At 33.5% G+C, this 26751-nt stretch overlaps 2 long non-coding RNA genes across 2 annotated transcripts; both read right to left on the reverse strand.

Annotated features, from left to right (window-relative positions):
* Window positions 1-20309: 20309 nt before the first annotated feature.
* On the reverse strand, window positions 20310-20914 carry LOC135609097 (uncharacterized). Its single transcript, XR_010485680.1, has 2 exons — window positions 20778-20914; window positions 20310-20594 (listed from the first exon to the last, which is right to left on the reverse strand). It is a non-coding gene; the product is annotated as an uncharacterized LOC135609097 (long non-coding RNA).
* Window positions 20915-24910: 3996 nt separating this feature from the next.
* LOC135609098 (uncharacterized) lies at window positions 24911-25539 on the reverse strand. The gene is made up of 2 exons (XR_010485681.1): window positions 25405-25539; window positions 24911-25240 (listed from the first exon to the last, which is right to left on the reverse strand). It is a non-coding gene; the product is annotated as an uncharacterized LOC135609098 (long non-coding RNA).
* Window positions 25540-26751: the final 1212 nt, after the last annotated feature.

A 26751-nucleotide genomic window follows, 5' to 3' on the forward strand; every position in this document is an offset into this window, starting at 1 on the left:
AAAATTCTTATTTGAATGGAACTTATGGTTTTGGTTTTTCTTATGATAGCAAAAAAATTTATTTAACTGGATTTTTTTATAGTGATTATACAAGTGATCTTCATAATAGGAAGAGCACATCTGATTATGTTTTCTTCTTTCGATTTGGGGTGATTTTATGATCTTCTAAAAAGTAATCCGTTGTAGTAATGTCAACTACAAAAGTAAAATACGTTGCAACAATAACAAGTGCATCACAAACTATTTAGTGTCTACTAAAATTTTTTGTGATAATTTTTTAGCTTTAAATTATCTAAAATTCTAGTCAATCATGACAGAAATAAGCATATTGATATAAGATACTACTTTCTAAAATATTAAATAAAGAATAAAATGATCGAGAAGAAGTATTGCATAAATGTGCTAGTAGGGTTAGGATTTGATCATGTCATGTCTACTAAAATTTTTTGTGATAATTTTTTAGTTTTAAAATTATCTAAAAATTTAGTCGATCATGACAAAACAAATATATTCATGTAAGATACTACTTTCTAAGACATTAAATAAAAAACAAAATGATCGAGAAGAAGTATTGCAGAAATGAAGATCAAGATATATATATTTATATAAAACCTTCGAAGACCAAAGCATTTGAGCACCTGTAAAGATTACTTAGAATTTTAAAAGAAATTTAAATTAAGGTAGGATGTCACATATTGTACTTTAAATTTGAATGGAATTAGATTAAGAGTTTGAGATAAATTAAGAGTTTCTGTTTAATTAGGAGTAGAAAACTATTGATCTAGGACTAATTTAGGGATATAAACAAGACCCTTTACAATCCTATTACCCTAAAACAAAAATGAGAAAGAGAGAGAAACAACAACTACAACTATGTTTTTTGTTTTTCTTCTCTCTCCTCTTGATATGACCTTTTGTATGGGATTGGCCACACTCATCTTGATGGATAGGGATGATGGTAACAGCACGTTTTATTTTCTTTTTAATCAAATTTTAGATACATTCATATTATATATTTATATAAATGTATGTATATATATATATGTATGTATATGTATATATGAGAGTTCGATATGCTGCGGTATTCTTACAGCTATCAAGATGAGAGATACCCAACTTGTTTGGTATGGAAGTGGGATTTGAATGACATAACAATCAACCATCCTTTACCAGACTGTCAATCTTCTCTTAGCATATGTTTTGTTGCAAAGCAATCCCCCATTGTCATATTGATGATAACTATTGTTATCGAGGAGATGCTAAATGGTGATGGCAGTGGCTCCCGTCGGTGGGTCTTGGACTTACGGATTGGAAGGAGGACGTCGGTATAGACAACGACTCGACCGCTGGGAGAAACAGTGGCATTTGTTGGGCAGCGACAAACTGCCTGTTGCCGGGTGACGCCGGAAGACTACGGCACACGGAGCAAGAAAACGGAGGCAAAGGAGAGACGTGTCAGGTGAGTTGACTCGTTTATTGAATTCTTTCTATGCGTAATGAATGGCTTTCTGAGCACTAACTCAAACAACTAATAAACAAGCAACAGCACAGGATGCAAGGCTTCAGTCAAGTCAAATAGTTTCGTCATCAGCCAGTGCAGAAGAGGGTCGACCACCACTCGGGGAAGCCAAGGACAGAACCGAAATATCAAGTCACACCCGAAACGAGAACCAACGAGTAACTGAGTGTTGGCGACGAAGCGGGAAGTACTGAAATATATTGATTTCTAGTTGGAGAAGAAGCTGGATCGAGTACTGGCTCTGTGATGCGAGGTGTGTGTCTGTGGTCCAAGGAGTCCTTGTGAAAGCTTCTGTTGCTTGTTGTGGAGAATGACCAGTTATAGTTTCATTCCGAGTAGAAACCGTGTTCGTTGACGCAAGTGAAATGAGTTTAATTGACCTAGACAAGGGGTGGGTCTTTACCAACTTCCAAATCCAAGATTTAGGGATGAAAAAAAAAATAGAAAGGGCACTCATTATTTTCATGAAAAAATAAGATGCGGATATTATGCTTATAAATGTTTACTTAAAAAATATAGTTCATAAAAATTAGTTTGGATTTTTAAATGAATCATAAATAACTTAATGTCATTAGTCAAAATAAATATATTTTTTCATGAGGGACCCAAAACTAAATGAGTACCCAAAGTAAACCATCATTTCTTATCGATATATTTACGATCTAAAACTAAGAGGAAGAAATAATACTTTGATAGTGAATACTCAAGGCACATGATCATAGATATGTCTTCACCTCTCTAGCAAACAATAATTTCATCTTTTGAGCACCTTGTTGAATCATTTATTTCATCTTTCGTGTTTTGTAGAGAAGCAAGAAAAGATTTTAATTGAATCTATTGTGCACCAGTGATAGAATACATAGTATCCCTATCTTTTGAATTTGATTCAGCTTCTTCTTTTGCATGTGCTTAGTCTATTTCTGATCCAGCTTTTAATCTCAAAGACTAAACTAGAACTGCTTCAAATCTTTTAATTTGAAAGGGATACTATTCCTTTTTGAATTAGGATCTATCAGGAGTTATAGAGTTAGTTTTACAATCAAGAGTTAGGTTATGCTCTTCAGAGTCGAGTTATATTCTTCACAGTCAATTTACTTTATTCTATGATCAGGAGTCGAGGGATATTATGCTATTAAGTTATCATTCATCTAAACAAACAATTGGTAGAGAATAAGCAAGAAAAATCAAGAAATATGAAAGTTTTTAGTTAGACCCTAGAGCGCAAACAGAGCTTGCCATATTATATATATATATATATATATATATATATATATATATATATATATATATATATATATATATATATATATATTCATTATAGGAATAATCATAATAGGGATATGAGATCCCATTTACATAGAAACTTTTATACCCTATAAAGTATTATTAAGTAATCTCATAAATTTTGATGTAGAAAACCACTTAAGTTTGAAAACTAAGATGCTAAATTGTTGTGAAGATAATAGCTTGAAATATATCTATTGATTGAGCAAAGTTAAAGGTTGTCATATTGAAGATGATATCATATAAAATAATAATCAATCTCAATATTTTGTGCTCATTATGGGTGATTTGAATGATATTAGAATTATCATAACAAATTTGTGGTATAGACTGAGAAAAGATTCCTAAATTTTAAGAAACCAATCTAACTAGCGTAACTCTATCGTAGTATCAACAAGAGCATGATATTTTGGTTCAAAGTATGAGGACACCTTAATCGAAAATTATATCCCATTAAAAATTGTTCCTATTATATAGTGTAAAATTCAAAGTACAACAACATAAGGAACCTATCTATCTAAATAAATTACATATGATATATCGAGATGTACGAAGAGAGCTAATAAGTTATAAATGAATAATTATATCATTTTAGGGTTCTCCGTTTATAACACATACTTAATATTTAGTTCAGTATATGTGAGTCTTCAACTTTATTGTCAAAGATATTGACTCGAGTGAGAAGATCCTATGCATATTTGACTTAACTTAAATAGTAACTATAAGAAGATAATACTTCGATGCTAAAAAATGGATAGAAGATCCTTAGTTTCAGGTTGTTTATCCAGAGAAGTTTTGAGATCATAAATGCCACAGTGTGCTTGTAAGAAATAGAAGCTTTTCTAGATTCCGATAAAATCCAGTCCTCAGATTCGACTGGAGTCGGATAATTACCGGACAAACGTATGCGGTGTTCCATCTACCACTTGACAATACCATTTCTACGGATTGGTGGCGAGTCTTCTTCAAAGTATGGCAAGAAGCGACATTTCCAGTTCCATCTCCATGGATGGTTGAGAACATACCAGCTTCTAAGCTAAAAGGCTTCTGATTGACACAAACACCAAGTCAGATTCACAAATTGGATTCCTCCTGGAACAAAAAAAAGAAGATACTTGGGAATCATTTCTTATTCAACTTTTCGCTGTCTTTTCCTCGTACAATAAATATCGTGCTAAATTAAATTTATTTATTTCTTTCCAACAATCAAATCTTATGCTTTTAAAGGACTGCAAATTAATAACCGCAGCATCATCCCAAGAACTCATGCTTCTTAGCTATCTAGGATTCTCTTGTTTTCCTTGTTGAAATCGTATCGTAGTTGATTGCGAGGAAAGAAGATGTAAGCCCAAGCATATCTAACACACGAAGAACATAGAAGAAGAATAGCCAACGAATCAGATGGCACAAGCATATGTAACACACCCATGTACTCCAAGAAACCTTGACAAAATAGATACTTTTTATTCTCTTCGAATATTTTTGTTGCTGCAGACAGAAGCAAGCTGAGAAAACAGAAACATGCATATACTCGATCGACGTCAACGTTGCACGGGAAGCCCACTGGAGGCTTATGGTCGGCGTGGGGGTAGATTCACTGGAGGAGGTTGCGGCTCATAGACAGGAGCCTGACAATTATTTTCGCAACCGTCTGATCGCAGTTGCAGCCTCATAGTAGTACTCTGAGGCAGCGACGGCAACAGTAGATCTGGGTCGACCCACCTACTCGGTATCGGCCACCCGTCGTCCGGCTGTAATGCTGCCAACCAAAACATGATGATGATGATTATGATGATGGAGGAGATCATGAGGGTGAAACGAGCTCGACGATGATTCCCCATATGATATTTTTGACGTTGCTGCTGCTCTTGCCTCTTGTCCCTTGTCTTCTGCAGAAGAAGAAGAAGAAGAAGACTTGACTGAGTGGTTCGCTATGGCTGCCTTTCGTTTTCCTTTTTCTCGTGGGTGGAAACTGACTGCAATCGTTGACTGTCTGCAGCTTCAGCCATGGATTTTTTTGGGAACACGTAAATAACTCTATGTTTTTAATCTTATTTAGTTTTCATTTGGTAGCTCAGTAACCAGAAATGGTTGTTGTTTCGATCATTGTAGGTGAAACATTTGCGTCTATTGATTCACCCATTCTCTCTTCGTTCCTTTCTCAATTGGTTTTGTGTTACTGCGTCTATTTTCTAAATTTTTATATAATTATTTAATTAACCTTTCGTAGTTTGTTTTTTTAATTAGAGTTATGTATTTATATTATTACTTTAATAATATTAGCTGAAACTTTAATTGATTAAAATAAACAAACGAAAAATACTTGATAGTACGAGCATCCCCTCCCTGAGATTGAGGATTCAAATCGTTATATTATTCTTTGCTGAACATAAAGCATGTTGATGGCATATACCTTAATGCTAATTTGAAAGATAATTCTTGGATATATGCACTTAATTTATTATCAAATAAAAAGATAATGGAAGAATTATGATACAAGGTTTTGACTCTAGAACTCCTCTTCCTTTAGCTCTCATCACAAGTTGGGAGTAGGGCTGACTGTGAGAGTTTTTAGCTGCTTTTTGGTTCTTCTTTCTCTTTTACTCATTTTTATCAAATATCTCTTTGGAAGATATTAAGACTATAGTAAATTATAAAAAAAATTTACTGTAAAATGGTTGTAGGATCAATAAGGGCTATCAAACTTGCAAACCCCTTTATTTCTTTCCCACCTCTCTTCCTACCTTAGGGTCGGTTGGCTTCTTAAGAAAGGGTATGACTTGGATTCTTTAAGAATGCTTGAGGCATTCCTCTTTTTATAATTGAGGAAAGGGTATAGTTCTACCTTAAGTTAGGACTTAGTGAGTCCTAATGAAATTAGGACTTCAATATTCCTAACCTTTAGTACTTCGAGAGTCTTAATGCATTTAGGATTTGGAATATGTATTTGAGTACAATATGAGTGAAGCTTGAGCTAACTTGAATATGATTTTGAACTTAGATTCCAACTTAATATTTATTTGATGATGGAATTGAAGTGTGATTTGGAGTTGCAGTATAACTTTAACTTTACTATATCATTCCTAATCACAGGTAGAGAAAATATATACTGAATTATTCATAATAGATATATAATCAATAAAATTCAAAAGCTATTTTTCATGAATTAAAAATATTATTCAAGTTAAGAATTCCAAATTAATATCTAAAAATACTTGAAAATTTCTGACTAAACAAATAAAATTCTAAACATGAAAATTAGTTTATTCAAAATAGAAACATAATTAAAATATTCAAAATATATTTTTATGAATTAAAATATTATGCAGGTCAATAATTCTAAAATAATAAACATAATTACTCAAAAAAATCAGAATAAGTAAATAAAATTCAGGACAGTCAGAATAGTAGATTCAAATAGAAATATAAATAAAAAAGGTTTCAAAATCTATCCTCATGAATTAAAATTTATATAAAATGAATAACTATATATAATTCTCATAATTATTACAAATACCTAAAAATCATAGATAATCACGCAAAACTCTTTATTTAAAATAAATTAATAATAGAAAGTATTTAAAAAATATTTCTATGAATTAAATCTATTAATTCATATGAAAATTATTGTAACACATAAAATTCTAGATAAAAATCTATGAAATACTTAGAAGATAGAGAGATCAAAATATAATTAAATAATCATCAAAATCAAAATAATAATAATAATAATTAATCTAACTTTTTATGTGTTAAATCTAAATACAATAATAAATAATTTTCAAAATATAAATTGTGAAAATATGAAAAATATGAATTCACATATAATAGAATATAGAGAGTCAAGGAACCTACCTCTTTGATGATTGCTTCGTACCTCTTTGCTTAGTCTAATCTTCATGATTTTGTAGATGCCGAAGAAGAAGTTGATAATATTCTAGTTTACTTTGTACTATTTATATATAGTAATCCAACCACTTTTAAGGAGGCAAAAATGGAGAAAGTGATACAAGAGGAGATATAGTCTATCGGAAAGAATCAACCTGAGAGTTAGATTGATTTACTTCTTACATCTTAAAATATAAAGTTAGTACTTTCTCTTACATCTTAAATTAATTAATTAGTTTATCAATATTAAATCAAACTTTTTACTCATCAAGTTTATATTATAACGAGGATATCTTTGATATCCTTCACTAGCGGGAGATTTTCCAAGTCTATCAACTTTAAAAAATCTTCAACACCACCATCTACATCAGCTCCTATAATTTCTTTCAAAGAGAATTAAAATACAACCAAAATCGATAAAAGATTATATTACTAATCTTTATGATTTTACAAATGCTTAAGAAGAAATTAATAATATCCTAGTTCACTTTGTACTATTTATAAGTGGTGATTCAATCACCTTTGAAGAGGCATCGTATAATAAAAAGTGAAGAAAAGCTATACAAAATGAGATAGACTTTATTAAAGCTATACAAGTGAAGAAAAACTTGGAATTGATTGATTTACCTCCGAAGCAAAAGTTTGGTGTAAAGTGGATCTATAGAACAAAATTGAGAGAAGATAACTATTGAAAAATATAAAACTAGTCTAGTTGCAAAAAGCTGTAAACAGAATAAAGAGATTGATTACAATGAGGTATTTGTACTGGTTACTAGATAAGAAATTGTGAAGTTAGCACTTTCTCTTATAGCTCAAAATAAGTTTTTAGTTTATCAATTAGATATTAAATCAATCATTTTGTACGGTAAGTTATAATAAGAAGTTTATATTGTATCAAGAGGATCTCCTTCCAAGCTGGAGATTCTCCAAGTATTAGAAGGCAACTAGGATAGATAAAACATCATATTACTATTTTTTATGATTTTATAAATGTTGAAAATGAAGATGATAATATTTTAATTCACTTTGCACTATTTGAAAATGGTGATCCAATCACAAGAAACAGTGAGGTTAGTATTTTCTCTTGTAGCTCAAAATAATTAGTTAGTTTATCAATTGGATATTAAATCAGTCATTTTGGTTAGTGAGTTATAAAAAGTTTATGCTAATCAATCTCTTTGATTTATGATTAAAAGATTTAAAAATAAATCTTTTGAGACATGTGGATTGGAAAAATACCCATATTAAAATATAAAGAGACAAGGATGATATTAAATGTTTGCTTATATATGGATGATGTTATTTATACTAGTAAAGATGGTGACATGATTCATGAGATTCAATCTTTTATAAAGAAAAAAATTGACATGACTGACTTGGGTTTGATGAAATATTATCTTGTGATTAAAGCCGAGCAACAAGATACATAAACTTTTATTTCTTAAAAAAAAACACATCAGGTGGATTTTTGAAATAAAAGGCAACCGTTAGAGTTGAAATAAGTTTGAAGCTTAGTTATGCTGGTAGTGGCAAGAAGATTGACAGTACTTTTTATGGACAGATTTTGGGGAGTCTTATGTATTTGACTGCAACTAGATCATATATATGGATTAGCAGATATCTAAAGAATCCAATAGAAATTCATCTCCAAGTAACACATTTGATTAAAATTCTTATTTGAATGGAACTTATGATTTTGGTTTTTCTTATGATAGCAAAAAAAAGTGTTTAACTGGATTTTTTTATAGTGATTATACAAGTGATCTTCATAATAGGAAGAGCACATCTGATTATGTTTTCTTCTTTCGATTTGGGGTGATTTTATGATCTTCTAAAAAGTAATCCGTTGTAGTAATGTCAACTACCAAAGTAAAATACGTTGCAACAATAACAAGTGCATCACAAACTATTTAGTGTCTACTAAAATTTTTTGTGATAATTTTTTAGCTTTAAATTATCTAAAATTCTAGTCAATCATGACAGAAATAAGCATATTGATATAAGATACTATTTTCTAAAATATTAAATAAAGAATAAAATGATCGAGAAGAAGTATTGCATAAATGTGCTAGTAGGGTTAGGATTTGATCATGTCATGTCTACTAAAATTTTTTGTGATAATTTTTTAGTTTTAAAATTATCTAAAAATTTAGTCGATCATGACAAAACAAATATATTCATGTAAGATACTACTTTCTAAGACATTAAATAAAAAACAAAATGATCGAGAAGAAGTATTGCAGAAATGAAGATCAAGATATATATATTTATATAAAACCTTCGAAGACCAAAGCATTTGAGCACCTGTAAAGATTACTTAGAATTTTAAAAGAAATTTAAATTAAGGTAGGATGTCACATATTGTACTTTAAATTTGAATGGAATTAGATTAAGAGTTTGAGATAAATTAAGAGTTTCTGTTTAATTAGGAGTAGAAAACTATTGATCTAGGACTAATTTAGGGATATAAACAAGACCCTTTACAATCCTATTACCCTAAAACAAAAATGAGAAAGAGAGAGAAACAACAACTACAACTATGTTTTTTGTTTTTCTTCTCTCTCCTCTTGATATGACCTTTTGTATGGGATTGGCCACACTCATCTTGATGGATAGGGATGATGGTAACAGCACGTTTTATTTTCTTTTTAATCAAATTTTAGATACATTCATATTATATATTTATATAAATGTATGTATATATATATATGTATGTATATGTATATATGAGAGTTCGATATGCTGCGGTATTCTTACAGCTATCAAGATGAGAGATACCCAACTTGTTTGGTATGGAAGTGGGATTTGAATGACATAACAATCAACCATCCTTTACCAGACTGTCAATCTTCTCTTAGCATATGTTTTGTTGCAAAGCAATCCCCCATTGTCATATTGATGATAACTATTGTTATCGAGGAGATGCTAAATGGTGATGGCAGTGGCTCCCGTCGGTGGGTCTTGGACTTACGGCTTGGAAGGAGGATGTCGGTATAGACAAACGACTCGACCGCTGGGAGAAACAGTGGCATTTGTCGGGCAGCGAGAAACTGCCCGTTGCCGGGTGACGCCGGAAGGCTACGGCACACGGAGCCAGAAATCGGCGGCAAAGGAGAGACGTGTCAGGTGAGTTGACTCGTTTATTGAATTCTTTCTGTGCGTAATGAATGGCTTTCTGAGCACTAACTAACTCAAACAACTAATAAACAAGCAACAGCACAAGATGCAAGGCTTCAGTCAAGTCAAATAGTTTCGTTACCAGCCAGAGCAGAAGAGCGTCGACCACTACTCGGGGAAGCCAAGGACAGAACCGAAATATTAAGTTACACCCGAAACGAGAACCAACAAGTAACTGAGTGTTGGCGACGAAGCGGGAAGTACTGAAATTGGTTGATTTCTAGTTGGAGAAGAAGCTGGATCGAGTACTGGCTCTGATGCGACGTGTGGTCTGTGGTCCAAGGAGTCCTTGTGAAAGCTTCTGTTGCTTGTTGTAGAGAATGGCCAGTTATAGTTTCATTCCGAGTAGAAACCGTGTTCGTTGACGCAAGTGAAATGAGTTTAATTGACCTAGACAAGGGGTGGGTCTTTACCAACTTCTAAATCCAAGATTTAGGGATCTACTCTTTATTTTCATGAAAAAATAAGATGTGGATATTATGCTTATAAATGTTCACTTCACACAAATTAATTTGGGTTCTTAAAGAAATTATAAATAATTTAATTTTATTAGTCAAAATAGATAGATCATTTCTTGTAGATACCTAAATGAATACCTAAAGTAAACCTTGTTACTTGTTGATATATTTATAATCTAAAGCTAGAAGAAAGAGATGATACCTCGATGATGGATGCTCAAGGCACATGATCATAGATATGTCTTCACCTCTCTCGTAAATAGTAATTTCATCTTTTGAACATCTTATTAAATCATTTATTTCATCTTTCGAGTCTTACGAAGAAGCAAGAAAAGATTTTAATTGAATTTATCTTGCACCAGTGATAGAATACATAGCATCCCTATCTTTTGATATATTTCAAGCTATTATCTTCACAACGATTTATGGGTGATAAAATGACAATCAATCTCAATATTTTGTGCTCATTATGGGTGATTTGAATGATGCTGGAATTATCATAACAAATTTGTGGTATAGACCGAGAAAAGACTCCTAAATTTAAAGAAACCAATCTAACTAAAGTAACTCTATCATAGTATCAACAAGAGCATGATAGACACCATAATTGAAAATTATATCCCATTAAAAATTGTTCCTTTTATATGGTGTAAAATTCAAAGTACAACAACATAAGGAACCTATCTATCTAAATAAATTACATATGATATATCGAGATGTACGAAGAGAGCTAATAAGTTATAAATGAATAATTATATCATTTTAGGGTTCTCCATTTATAGCACATACTTAATATTTAGTTCAATATGTGTGAGTCTTCTACTTTATTGTCAAAGATATTGACTCGAGTGAGAAGATCCAATGCAGATTTGACTGAACTTAAATAGTAACTATAAGAAGATAATACTTCGATGCTAAAAAATGGATAGAAGATCCTTAATTTCAGATTGTTTATCCAGAGAAGTTTTGAGATCATAAATGTCGCTGTGTGCCTGTAAGAAATAGGAGCTTTTCTAGATTCCGATAGAATCCAGCCCTCAGATTCGACTCGAGTAAGAAAATTATCGGACAAACGTGTGCGGTGTTCCAACTACCACTTGACAATACCATTTCTACGGATTGGCGACGAGTCTTCTTCAAAGTATGGCAAGAAGCCACATTTCCAGTTCCATCTCCATGGATGGTTGAGTATATACCAGCTTCTAAGCTCAAAGGCTTCTGGTTGACACAACCACCAAGTCAGATTCAGAACTTTGATTCCTCCTGGAACAAAAAACAGAAGATACTTGGGAATCATTTCTTATTCAACTTTCTTTTCGCTTGTCTTTTCCTCATACAATAAATATCGTGCTAAATTAAATTTATTTATTTCTTTCCAACAATCGAATCTTATGCTTTTAAAGTACTGCAAATTAATAACCGCAGCATCATCCCAAGAACTCATGCTTCTTAGCTATCTAGGATTCTCTTGTTTTCCTTGTTGAAATCGTATCGTAGTTGATTGCGAGGAAAAGCATATCTAACACACGAAGAACATAGAAGAAGAATAGCCAACGAATCAGATGGCACAAGCATATCTAACACACCCATGTACTCCAAGAAACCTTGACAAAATAGATACTTTTTATTCTCTTCGAATATTTTTGTTTCTGTAGACAGAAGCAAGCTGAGAAAACAGAAACATGCATATACTCGATCGACGTACGTCAACGTTGCACGGGAAGCCCACTGGGAGGCTTATGGTCGGGGTGGGGATGGATTCACTGGAGGAGGTTGCGGCTGATAGACAGGAGCCGGACAAGTATCGCCGCAAGTGGATGATTCCAGTGAACGCCTCGGAAGAGTAGTACTTTGAGGCAGCGACGGCAACAGTAGATCTGGGTCGACCCACCTACTCGGCATCGGCCACCCGTCGTCCACATCTGCCGGCTGTAATGCTGCCAACCAAAACATGATGACGATGAAGGAGGAGATGATGAGGGTGAAGCGAGCTCGGTGATTATTCCCCATATGATATTTTGACGTTGCTGCTGCTCTTGCCTCTTGTCCCATCTGTTCTACATAAGGAGAAGAAGAAGAAGAAGACTTGACTGAGTGGTTCGTCTATGGCTGCCTTTCGTTTTCCTTTTTCTCGTGGGTGGAAACTGACTTCAATCGTTGACTGTCTGCAGCTTCAGCCATGGATTTTTTTGGGAACACGTAAATAACTCTGTGTTTTTAATCTTATTTAGTTTTTATTCGGTAGCTCTGTAACCAGAAATGGTTGTAGTTTCGATCATTGTAGGTGAAACATTTGCGTCGATTGATTCACCCATTCTCTCTTCGTTTTGTGTTACTGCGTCTATTTTCTGAATTTTTTATATAATTATTTAATTAACCTTTCGTAGTTTTTTTTTTTTAATTAGAGTTGTATATTTATATTATTATTTTAATAATATTAGCTGAAACTTTAATTGATTAAAACAAACTAACGAAAAATACTTGATAGTACGAGCATACCCTCCCTTAGATTTGAGGGTTCAAATCGTTATGTACCCCACTCACTCACTCTTGCTAGTAAGATCGTAGAATCAAATTTGTCTTTATCACTTATAGTTGTTCGTGTTGAATTGATGGCATATGCCTAGATATGATAATGAACATCTCAACTTTGATGCACTTAATTTATTATCAAACAAGGATAAAAAACTTATCATATATTAACTCTCTAAATTAATTTTGTAAAGTATGTATTCTTTGCGAACAAAGCTAATCCACACTGGTATATATGGACCAATATCTCTAATATCGTCTGAGTATCATCGTTTTCTAATATTTATTGATGATTCTAGTAGAAAAACATGAATATTTATACGACTAATTTTTATAATTAGTAATATAATATTTATGAGTATCATCATTTTCTAATATTTATTGATGATTTTAATAGAAAAATATGAATATTTATATGACTAATTTTTATGATTAGTAATATAATATTTATGAGTGTCTTGTTTCACTCGGGTAAACGTCTAATACCATAACATTTTGACATCTTATGTTTTTTTAACATATATCACTTTTAAATAATTTCGAAATATCTAATTATGTGATTTAATAATTTAAGATAAGATATATTAGTGGCTTAATAATTTTAGAGATTATCTTGATAGAAAAGAGCTCTTTAAAACTCTCTTTCGAAACCATCTCCTCTCTATAGATCTATGACTTTGTTACATCGGATTAATAATGTTACAATACTATTGCCTAATTATAATATTATAGATTTTAATTCTGACTAAATATTACTTCTACTCTAAATTTTTAACGAGTGATATGAGAGTTGATAAAATATAAATATCTTAAATCATAAAAAATAGATATATTATAATTACTTTAGATTTTAAATTAATATTCAAATTACTTGCAATGAATCAATGCACCTATCCTTCTGCTTGCCTGTTTGCAGGCTATGCACGTCATCTCAAGCCACGCGGGTGGAAACCGCAGACGGCGGAGACGGAGGGACTGTGAAGGGGCGGGCGTCGAAGGAACGGAAGTCGCAGCGGGAGAGGGGCGTCGCGGAACAAGTCGTCGCAGGAACGATCACCGCAGAAGGCGAGGCGCGGAGCTGGTCAGGTATTTCTCTTTTGCTCGGCGGAGCAGCGCCTCAGGCGGTGGAACTCGGCTGCACGCTTGGCCACAGATGGCGACGACGAGGGCGATGGGATTCTTCGCCATGTTCCTTCGCTGGCTGTGGGTACGCCGGCAGCGATAGTTGCGTCGGACGACGGTGCAGCGTCGCTGCCAAGACGGTGGGGAGGTGATTGACCGTGCACACCGGGGCGTCGACCGCGGTGAAGTCGCGCGTGAATGGCTGAGGTGACAACCTAATTTTGACCGAAAACCCAATTTTGACACAATTGTCCTTAATTTTGCCCTCAATCTTACCCAGTTGAGATTGGCCCAATTGGTTCCCATGTAATTAGGCCCGACCGGGAGGCCCAATTAAAATAGGCCTCTGTACAGTATTAAAGAAAATTAGATTATTATTAATAAATGTTTGTTAACTATATCAAAGGAGATCTATAGTATACTTTTGGGTTGAAATAAATATTTAGGACATGATTACACTTATTTTTCTAGAAATTTAGTTTATTTTGGATTGACAACATACATGAAAAAAGAAAAACATGTGTTGTCAATGACTGAATATGATTATGCTAATCAAGGATTATGTTCGATAGTTATTATAGTTATTTTTTATTAAATAGTTTTATATAAATAATACTAAAGATAAATTAAATAAATATTATTTATAAATTATATATTTTTAATTTTATTTGATTAGTAGCTATGGAAGTGCCATACACAATAGGCTTAATGATGTGTGAATTATATTATCATTTGCAAGATATATAGGTTTTTAAGTTTTATGAGTCTAGTAACAGCCAAACTGTCATAGATTAGTAACAGTCAAACTGTTATTAAAAAAATATATTTATAATTATATATATAATTAGAATATTTAAATAATTTTAAAAAATTAAAATAATTATATGATGAAAAAGAATATACTATGTTTGCTCAGTATGAAAAATATTCATTTTCTATTGGTATGAGAGTTCGATATACTTGGTATTGATGCGGTATTCTTACAGCTATCAAGATGAGAGATACCCAACTTGTTTGGTGTCGAAGTGGGATTTGAATGACATAACAATCAACAATCCTTTACCAGACTGTCAATCTTCTCTTAGCATATGTTTTGTTGCAAAGCAATCCCCCATTGTCATATTGATGATAACTATTGTTATCGAGGAGATGCTAAATGGTGATGGCAGTGGCAGTGGCTCCCGTCGGTGGGTCTTGGACTTACGGATTGGAAGGAGGACGTCGGTATAGACAAACGACTCGACCGCTGGGAGAAACAGTGGCATTTGTTGGGCAGCGAGAAACTGCCCGTTGCCGGGTGACGCCGGAAGGCTACGGCACACGGAGCCAGAAATCGGCGGCAAAGGAGAGACGTGTCAGGTGAGTTGACCCGTTTATTTAATTCTTTCTATGCGAAATGAATGGCTTTCTGAGCAACTAATAAACAAGCAACAGCACAAGATGCAAGGCTTCAGTCAAGTCAAATAGTTTCGTTACCAGCCAGAGCAGAAGAGCGTCGACCACTACTTGGGTTTCTCTGTTGTGAAAGGGTCTTCCCGAATCGGACGGTTGAGATCTCATCGAACGGTCTATCTAGATAAGAGATAGGAGTAAAATAAACAAATGAAATGATGGAATAGGGGATGGGAAAGCACGTGACTTGCCGCTGCAAGTGAAGTGAAAAGAAATAAATATCTCGGTCACGTGATGACAACGGGGCGACGGTGAGGAGACGAGCAGTTGTTCCTCTCCCACCTCATGCATGTTTCCCCGGCTAATGACATGCAAATCCTATCCTTGCGTTCGGTCAATCATGGAGATGCTTTCTGCCTGACATAACGATTGGGTAGGGAGGGAGGGAGGAAGAAGGTAAGAAGAGGAGTGTTATTTACACTGTGCACGCCGACATGTTTATACGTATAAGGTTTTCGTAATTCTATAATAGAAATATTAGACAAAAATAAAGTGGAGTTTGTCATTTCTCACTCGACCTGAGTAGCTTCGCTAGGCTTAAAATCCAAGAAAGTAAGATCACCTTCCAGTTATATTGGTTCAACTCACAGTAGTTACAATGGAGCTATAAGCACGCTAAAACTCCAAACTCAATTATTAACGACCACTTAGGAATCATAAGATCATAATATTCATCTAACAATAATAGAAGATCACGATATAGGTAAATACAGAATGATGATTTTTTATTTTTATATATTTTTTAATTCTCAATAAATTTATAATTTAAGAATTAATCATATATTTAAGTATAAGATTTTAAAAGTGCATGATTGAATGAATCTCTCCTTCAAAACATGTATAAATATATATTATCTTAATAAATAAAATTTATTTTTTTTCATAACAAATTCTTATGAGAGCTTTTCTTTGCTTCGAGCATAGCTCTCTCTTCCTTTTATCTTAGCTTTATAACTTTTAATGCTTTCGGATTTTGATATTGTTGCATCAAAGATGAAGACGTGCTGACTCCTCCATACTAATCTCCTAGCATGTTTGGAATAGATCTACTCCATTTTGTTGATCTGATCAGCCTCCTCTAGTGATCGACCAACTTCTTCGATATTTCTTCATCATTGTACAATTATGTTTGCTAGGTGTACCATATGCTCCTACCTACTACTTTAGCATCCTCATCTCCTTTTCGTTAATCGTCAAACTCACTAGTGCCTTGGATCCACGATCGACCTCTCGACGATACTCCATTACTTATTATCATCTTTTCTACTACACCATTAACACTCGTGATCGAGAGAAGAACTCAAGAGAGAACAAAGAGATCGCCCTATTCTGTATATCTAGATCCTTCCTCGTGCACTTCTTAAATTTGATTTCCTTCATCATATTAAATCCTCTCCTATGCACTTCTTAGATCTCCATCATCGGTGCATTTAAACTAGATCATCAGTTGATTGGATTTCTCTTATTGAATTACAATGTCTTCTCAATATGTCTTTACATTTGATGCTCTAATTATTATTTTCATAGGAAACAATAATTCATCTTAACCTACAGAACTTATATCTAGCAACTCTAATCCCCTTTAAGCTCTCTAAAGATGACAACTATATATCTTGGTGAGTACAATTCACCAATCTTGGATGTGATCTATTAGGTTGTATTGATGACTCTCTTAGTTGTCCACCAAAACAAAATCCTAATATCAAGAGAACCTATCATAATAGTAAATCCGGATCTCAGGACTACAACAATATCATTTTATTCTATAAGACATTCAAGTCTTATGTTGGCTCTATAGTATTACTAATCTTTTCATATAGCACTATAGTAGAAGCATGGTCCAAGTTACCTATCACCCTCACCAATCACTCTTGCACTCATATGCTAATTTTTTTATGTACTTTGATAAAAATAATATAAGAGGAATGTACTATTATTGATTATATACAAAACCTAAAAGTTATAATATATAATTTGACTTTAATAAGTCATCCTAAGTGATGAAGAAGAAGTCATTTTTCATACTCTCAATGACCCAAAAGATGAATATAAGGAATTGCTGATAGTAATTCAGGCACGTGACTTATCAATATCATTTGATGAACTATATAATAAATTGATTAATCATAAAATATATATGAAATAAGAAGAGAGAAAGATAAGACCAATAATCACACTCCAATTCAATTAAAAATTTAAAAGAAAAAACAATCGAAGCAAAAAGAACTTCAATAATCATCCTTCATTTTCTTCTTTTTACTAGCTTACACCTCTCCTTCCCTCTTGCTTAGGGATGTCAACTAAGGCAAGATAGAAGTGAGGAGTGCTTCTCTTATCCTCATCCCCATCTCATCCCCCATCCCAACCCCATTTCCTATTTAGATGGGGGCGGAAATGAGAAGTCCCCATTAGTAACGAGGAACTCATAGATTCTTTATATTCTCCTAATTAATTTATTTAATTAAAAACTATCAATTAATAATATCAAACTTTACAACTAGTAAGTATTATATCTCATGCCCATTTTTTTTAACACGTGTATAGAATAATTCAGAGCAATATACACTAATAAAATAACTTATTCAAAATAAATTCTAATTTCTTAAAAAAAATAAAATTTGGCATTAAAAACGAAGTCATAATGATTCCAAAAACATATAGTCATAAATCTAAAAAATCAATCTTGATAGAACAATTAGAAACAAGGATCAATATCAAGTCTCATATTAGATCTCATACACGTTATGTAGGGTTGTAGACTAAATAGACTATCCTCCCAATAATCGATAAAGATACTTTATTCTTCGCGATGGATTCTCTTCTCTCCTAATAGTAGATGAAATGAATTCATATCATAATTCCAGATAAAATGATGTTCCTCATCTGCCAAGGTGTAGATACATTCCTCCTAATAATAGATGAAGGAACTATTTAGTTGCCACGTTTAATGATCCACTTGCCCTTGAAAGGAATCACCCTTCAGTATAATGGATCACCTATAATTGATAGGGATCATCTACGTCCTTTTATCATAGTAGTATCATATATCTTATTAGTTAAGACTTGTGCTATCACATATATCCATAGATTATACCAGAAGAATTATATGAGGGATTCAATTTAGTAGGTGCCACTCGATATATGATGGGCGCTCTTCTCATGTAAAGCATGACGGGTAAATATCTTACATCCATACTAATATCTGTAGATCACTTATCTGTTAAACAATCATAATTAAACTCATAAATCAACCTCAATAACTTAAAATATAAATGACATATCAATATCATTAACATCATGAATCAAAATATAATTAACCCTCAATCAACTTGAACCCTAATTGAATTAGTCCAATCAATTTGAATCGAATTTAATTAAACTAGAACCTAGTTGAACCAATTAACAATCTTCATAAGACTACTAGAATCATCCTAGACTAGTCTAATTTATATTTAATTAAGTTAAATTTAAGTTTGAATTAGTCTAAGTTCATTTCATAATCATCCTAAATCGGTTAAATCAAACTAGTTCGATTCAAGTTTAAATCAAACTAACAAAACTTGGGCTGGCTCAAGCAGTGCCAACAAGTGGGTGAATTTTTGCCCAAATCTATACTAAGACAAGGATTTGAATAATGCTAGAATTATCATAATAAATTTGTGCTATAGACTGGGATAAGACTCCTAAATTTTAAGAAACCAATATAACCAAAGTAACTCTAACGTAGTATCAACGAGAGCATGATATTTGGCTTCGGTACTTGAAGGGACAACAAAGCTTTATTTCTTATTCCTCTAGAAAATTAAGGAACAAAAAAAATAATAGTATAATGTATATTAGTAGGATCACATATTCGTATCACCTTAGTTGAAAATTATAGCCCATTAAAAATTATTCCTTTTATATAGTGTAAAATTCAAAGTACAACAACATAATCAATAGATGATGGAGTCGTCGTCTAAATGAATTGCATATGATATATGCAGATGTACGGCAGTAAGATAAACAAGACAGCTAATAAGTTATCAATAAATAATTATATCTTTTTATGGTTCTTCATTTATGGCACATATTTAATATTTAGTTCAATATAGATGAGTCTCCTACTCTGTTGTCAAAGATATTGGCTCGAGTGAGAAGATCGAGTGCATATTTAGTTTAACTAACTTAAATAAATAGTAAATATAAGAAGAAGATACTTCGATCCCGAAAAAAAAAAAGAAAATAGAGAGAAGCTTTGAGATCATAAATGCCACGGTGTGCTTGTAAGAAATAGAATCTTTTCTAGATTCCGATAAAATCCAGCCCTCAGATTCGACTCGAGTCGGATAATTACCGGACAAACACGTGCGGTGTTCCAACTACCACTTGACAATACCATTTCTACGGATTGGTGGCGAGTCTTCTTCAAAGTATGGCAAGAAGCCACATTTCCAGTTCCATCTCCATGGATGGTTGAGAACATACCAGCTTCTAAGCTCAGAGGCTTCTGGTTGACACAACCACCAAGTCAGATTACAAATTAGATTCCTCCTGGAACAAAAAAGAAGATACTTGGGAATCATTTCTTATTCAACTTTCTTTTCGCTTGTCTTTTCCTCATACAATAAATATCGTGCTAAATTAAATTTATTTATTTCTTTCCAACAATCGAATCTTATGCTTTTAAAGTACTGCAAATTAATAACCGCAGCATCATCCCAAGAACTCATGCTTCTTAGCTATCTAGGATTCTCTTGGTTTCCTTGTTGAAATCGTATCGTAGTTGATTGCGAGGAAGGAAGACGTAAGCCCAAGCATATCTAACACACGAACAACATAGAAGAAGAAGAATAACAAACGAATTAGATGGCACAAGCACATCTAACACACCCTGGTACTCCAAGAAACCTTGACAAGATAGATACTTTTATTCTGTTCGAATATTTTTGTTGCTGCGGACAGAAGCAAGCTGAGAAAACAGAAACATGCATACACTCGATCGACGTCAACGTTGCACGGGAAGCCCACTGAAGGCTTATGGTCGGCATGGAGGTAGATTCACTGGAGGCTTATATGGACTTTTGCTTGGATATGGAGGATTCGGCTGATGGACAGGAGCCGAACAAGTAGGGCCGCAAATGTTTGATTTCGGTTTAGTAAACGCCTGGTAAGAGTAGTACCTGATGAAAATAATAGAAGATAAGAACAATTACTGAAGAAGTTTTATTGAAAAAGTGAAAAAGTTTTATTGAAGAAATAAAAAATATATTGATTAGGAGAAAGGATTTCCCTCAACAGAATAGAGGATTTTCCAGAGATTTTCTCCCTCATATAGTTGAAAAAATCTTATCTTCTATCAGTACCCTGACGTAGCGATGGCAACAGTAGATCGTAATGCTGCCAACCAAAACATGATGACGATGAAGGAGGAGATGATGAGGGTGAAGCGAGCTCGGTGATGATTCCCCATATGATATTTTGACGTTGCTGCAGATCTTGCCTCTTGTCCCATCTGTTCTACATAAGGAGAAGAAGAAGAAGAAGACTTGACTGAGTGGTCCGTCTATGGCTGCCTTTCGTTTTCCTTTTTCTCGTGGGTGGAAACTGACTTCAATCGTTGACTGTCTGCAGCTTCAGCCATGGGGTTGTTTTTGGGAACACGTAAATAACTCTGTGTTTTTAATCTTATTTAGTTTTTATTTGGTAGCTCTGTAACCAGAAATGGTTGTAGTTTCGAGTGAAACATTTGCGTCGATTGATTCACCCATTCTCTCTTCGTTTTGTGTTACTGCGTCTGTTTTCTGAATTTTTTATATAATTATTTAATTAACCTTTCGTAGTTTATTTTTTTTTAATTAGAGTTGTGTATTTATATTATTACTTTAATAATATTAGCTGAAACTTTAATTGATTAAAACAAACTAACGAAAAATACTTGATAGTACGAGCATACCCTCCCTTAGATTGAGGGTTCAAATCGTTATGTACCCCACTCACTCACTCTTGGTAGTAAGATCGTGGAATCAAATTTGTCTTTATCACTTATTGTTGTTTGTGTTGAATTGATGGCGTATGCCTAGATATGATAATGAACATCTCAACTTTGATGCACTTAATTTATTATCAAACAAGGATAAAAAACTTATCATACATTAACTCTCTAAATTAATTTTGTAAATTATATATTCTTGGCAAACAATCAAGAAAGAGCTTTTGAAAGGAGTCAACTTACCATACAAAGGGATCTCTTGAGCTAATCCACACCAGCATACATCGATCGATATCTCTAATATCATCCGGTGAGCATCATCATTTTCTAATATTTATTGATAATTTTAGTAGAAAAATATAAATCTTTTTTCTGAAAGAAAATCAAAGATTTTTGGATCATTCAAAAAATTTAAAAGTACAAATGGAGAATCAAACTAACAAACCATCAAAGTCTTACAATCAAAACACGAAAAATAATTGAAGGATTTTGAAAGCTTTTATGAAACATATGATATTTAAAGATCATTAACATCGCCTTATCCCCTCAATAAAATGGTACAACGAAAAGAATAAATTCTCAACATGGTCAGAAGTACATTACAAAGTAAAAAGATGATAAAAGGGTTTTGGGTGAACATTTACCTAATGTTGCAATCATTATATGATTAATCTTCATGATTAGTAATATAATATTTATAAGTGTCTTGCTTTACTCGGATAAGTGTCTAATGCCATAACATTTTGACATCTTATATCTTTTAAGCATATCATTTTTAAATAATTTTAAAATGTCTATTTATGTGATTCAATAATTTAAGATAAGATATATTAGTGGCTTAATAATTTTAGAGATTATCTTGATAGAAAAGAGCTCTTTAAAAAATCTCTTTTTAAACCATCGCCTCTCTATAGTGTTAGGATCAAGAGCACTAAGAGGGGGGGGTGAATTAGTGCAGCAGAAAACTTTCAATGGTTTAAAACGATGTTCGTACGAAAAAAATGATTTCGGTATGAAAACCGATTCGGAAGTTGCTTTAACTTAGATTAGATGAAGTGCAGTTAAAGTAAAGTTATGGAGGCAGTTTGCAGTTAAGATAGAGAACAGAAAGTAAATGCAAACCGAGATTTAGAATGGTTCGGTCAATCTTGGCCTTCGCCTATTAAAGAAAGGCCTCTAGTGGACGTCGGTGACCTCACTATGTAACTGCAAACTGCCTCCATAAGTAAATGCAAACCATAGAATGGTTCGGTCACTAGGTCACCGACGTCCACTAGACGTCGGTGACCTCTAGTGGACGTCGGTGACCTCACTAGGTATATATATATATATATGTATGTATATATATATATGTATGTATATATATATGTATGTATATATATATATGTATGTATATATATATGTATGTATATATATATATATATATGTATGTATATATATTTATGTATGTATATATATGTATATATATATATGTATATATATATATATATATATATATATATATATATATATATATATATATATATATATATATATATATATATATATATATATATATATATATATTCATAGGAATTGATGAGGGTAATAATGGCGACATGACACGCCACGACGTCAACCGCGGACGACACTCTGCCCAAAAAGGGCAATAACGTCGACGCGATGTGCGCTGACATCACCCGCTCTCTGACAACGATTTCATCGTTATGACCCAACACGCTTGGCCGAGGCAGGGAAGAACGGTGACCGAAGCACGCCCATACCCTGCGGTAGTTCGGTTCTTCACGCCACGGCAACTCAAAGTCAGACGCTACCTGCCCCCTGCAGGCGGGTAGCTCAGGAAGCAGTATGCTTCCCTATAAATACCCTCTCATTCATTAGAAAAAGACAGGCACACAAAGATACTGCTTCGTCTGAAACCCCCTCTGCATCTGCTAACTTGATCGTCGGAGGGGTCGAGCCGAGCGCCTCGGCCCGACCTTTGTGCAGGTGTGAAGCCGAAGGTCCCCTCCGAACGCGCAGGCGAGGAGTTCCTGCCCGGAAGAGACGACTACGCCGTCCGGATCGAACACCGCCCCCGACCTCCTCAACGGACTCGAGGAACGCCGTACAAGATCCCCGCCCATTCGGACCCGAACCAAGCCATGTTGGCCCCGAGACCACGGCATAAAGTTGTTTACACTAACAGGAATAATCGTAATTGCGATATGAGATCTCATTTACATTTACATAGTAACTTTTATACCCTATAAAGTATTATTAAGTAATCTCATAATTTTTTTATGTAGAAACCGCTGAGTTTGAAAACTAAGATGCTAATCGTTGTGAAGATAATAGCTTGAAATATATCTATTGGTTGATTGTCATATGAAGATGATATCATATAAAATAACAATCAATCTCAATATTTTGTGCTCGTTATGGATGATTTGAATGATGCTTATCATAACAAATTTGTGGTATAGACTAAGAAAAGACTCCTAAATTTTAAGAAACCAATCTAACTAAAGTAACTCTATCGTAGTATCAACAAGAGCATGATATTTTGGTTCAAAGTATGAGGACACCTTAATCGAAAATTATATCCCATTAAAAATTGTTCCTATTATATAGTGTAAAATTGAAAGTACAACAACATAAGGAACCTATCTATCTAAATAAATTACATATGATATATCCAGATGTACGAAGAGAGCTAATAAGTTATAAATGAATAATTATATCATTTTAGGGTTCTCCGTTTATACCACATACTTAATATTTAGTTCAGTATATGTGAGTCTTCTACTTTATTGTCAAAGATATTGACTTGAGTGAGAAGATCCAATGGATATTTGACTTAACTTAAATAGTAACTATAAGAAGATAATACTTCGATGCTAAAAAATGGATAGAAGATCCTTAATTTCAGATTGTTTATCCAGAGAAGTTTTGAGATCATAAATGTCGCTGTGTGCCTCTAAGAAATAGGAGCTTTTCTAGATTCCGATAGAATCCAGCCCTCAGATTCGACTCGAGTAAGAAAATTATCGGACAAACGTGTGCGGTGTTCCAACGACCACTTGTTCTACGGATTGGCGACGAGTCTTCTTCAAAGTATGGCAAGAAGCCACATTTCCAGTTCCATCTCCATGGATGGTTGAGAACATACCAGCTTCTAAGCTCAAAGGCTTCTGGTTGACACAACCACCAACTCAGATTCACAAATTGGATTCCTCCTGGAACAAAAAAAAGAAGATACTTGGGAATCATTTCTTATTCAACTTTTCGCTGTCTTTTCCTCGTACAATAAATATCGTGCTAAATTAAATTTATTTATTTCTTCCGAATCTTATGCTTTTAAAGTACTGCAAATTAATAACCGCAGCGTCATCCCAAGAACTCATGCTTCTTAGCTATCTAGGATTCTCTTGTTTTCCTTGTTGAAATCGTATCGTAGTTGATTGAGAGGAAAGAAGATGTAAGCCCAAGCATATCTTACACACGAAGGACATAGAAGAAGAAGAATAGCCAACGAATTAGATTGCACAAGCATATCTAACACACCCATGTACTCCAAGAAATCTTGACAAAATAGATACTTTTTATTCTCTTCGAATATTTTTGTTGCTGCAGACAGAAGCAAGCTGAGAAAACAGAAACATGCATACACTCGATCGACATCAACGTTGCACGGGAAGCCCACTGGAGGCTTATGGTCGGCGTAGGGGTGGATTTAATGGAGGCTTATATGGACTTTTGCTTGGATATGGAGGATTCGGCTGATGGACAGGAGCCAAACAAGTAGCGCCGCAAATGTTTGATTTTGGTTTAGTAAACGCCTCGTAAGAATAGTACCTGATGAAAATAATAGAAGAAGTTTTATTGAAAAAGCTTTATTAAAGAAATAAAAAATGTATTGATATGTAGATTAGGAGAAAGGATTTTCCTCAACAGAATAGAGGATTTTCTAGAGATTTTCTCCCTCATATAGTTGGAAAAATCTTATCTTTTATCAGTACCCTGACGTAGCGACGGTAGCGACGGTAACAATAGATCGTGATGCTACCATCCAAAACATGATGACGATGAAGGAGGAGATGATGAGGGTGAAGCGAGCTTGGTGATGATTCCCCATATGATATTTTGACGTTGCTGTTGCTCTTGCCTCTTGTCCCATCTGTTCTACATAAGGAGAAGAAGAAGAAGAAGAAGAAGACTTGACTGAGTGGTCCGTCTATGGCTGTCTTTCGTTTTCCTTTTTCTCGTGGGTGGAAATCGACTTCAATCGTTGACTGTCTGCAACTTCAGCCATGGGGTTGTTTTTGGGAACACGTAAATAACTCTGTGTTTTTAATCTTATTTAGTTTTTATTTGGTAGCTCTGTAACCAGAAATGGTTGTAGTTTCGAGTGAAACATTTGCGTCGATTGATTCACCCATTCTCTCTTCGTTTTGTGTTACTGCGTCTGTTTTCTGAATTTTTTATATAATTATTTAATTAACCTTTCGTAGTTTATTTTTTTTTAATTAGAGTTGTGTATTTATATTATTACTTTAATAATATTAGCTGAAACTTTAATTGATTAAAACAAACTAACGAAAAATACTTGATAGTACGAGCATACCCTCCCTTAGATTGAGGGTTCAAATCGTTATGTACCCCACTCACTCACTCTTGGTAGTAAGATCGTGGAATCAAATTTGTCTTTATCACTTATAGTTGTTTGTGTTGAATTGATGGCGTATGCCTAGATATGATAATGAACATCTCAACTTTGATGCACTTAATTTATTATCAAACAAGGATAAAAAACTTATCATACATTAACTCTCTAAATTAATTTTGTAAATTATATATTCTTGGCAAACAATCAAGAAAGAGCTTTTGAAAGGAGTCAACTTACCATACAAAGGGATCTCTTGAGCTAATCCACACCAGCATACATCGATCGATATCTCTAATATCATCCGGTGAGCATCATCATTTTCTAATATTTATTGATAATTTTAGTAGAAAAATATAAATCTTTTTTCTGAAAGAAAATCAAAGATTTTTGGATCATTCAAAAAATTTAAAAGTACAAATGGAGAATCAAACTAACAAACCATCAAAGTCTTACAATCAAAACACGAAAAATAATTGAAGGATTTTGAAAGCTTTTATGAAACATATGATATTTAAAGATCATTAACATCGCCTTATCCCCTCAATAAAATGGTACAACGAAAAGAATAAATTCTCAACATGGTCAGAAGTACATTACAAAGTAAAAAGATGATAAAAGGGTTTTGGGTGAACATTTACCTAATGTTGCAATCATTATATGATTAATCTTCATGATTAGTAATATAATATTTATAAGTGTC

This window comes from Musa acuminata, chromosome BXJ2-4 (genome assembly GCF_036884655.1).
Source record: "Musa acuminata AAA Group cultivar baxijiao chromosome BXJ2-4, Cavendish_Baxijiao_AAA, whole genome shotgun sequence".
NCBI lineage: Eukaryota > Viridiplantae > Streptophyta > Magnoliopsida > Zingiberales > Musaceae > Musa > Musa acuminata.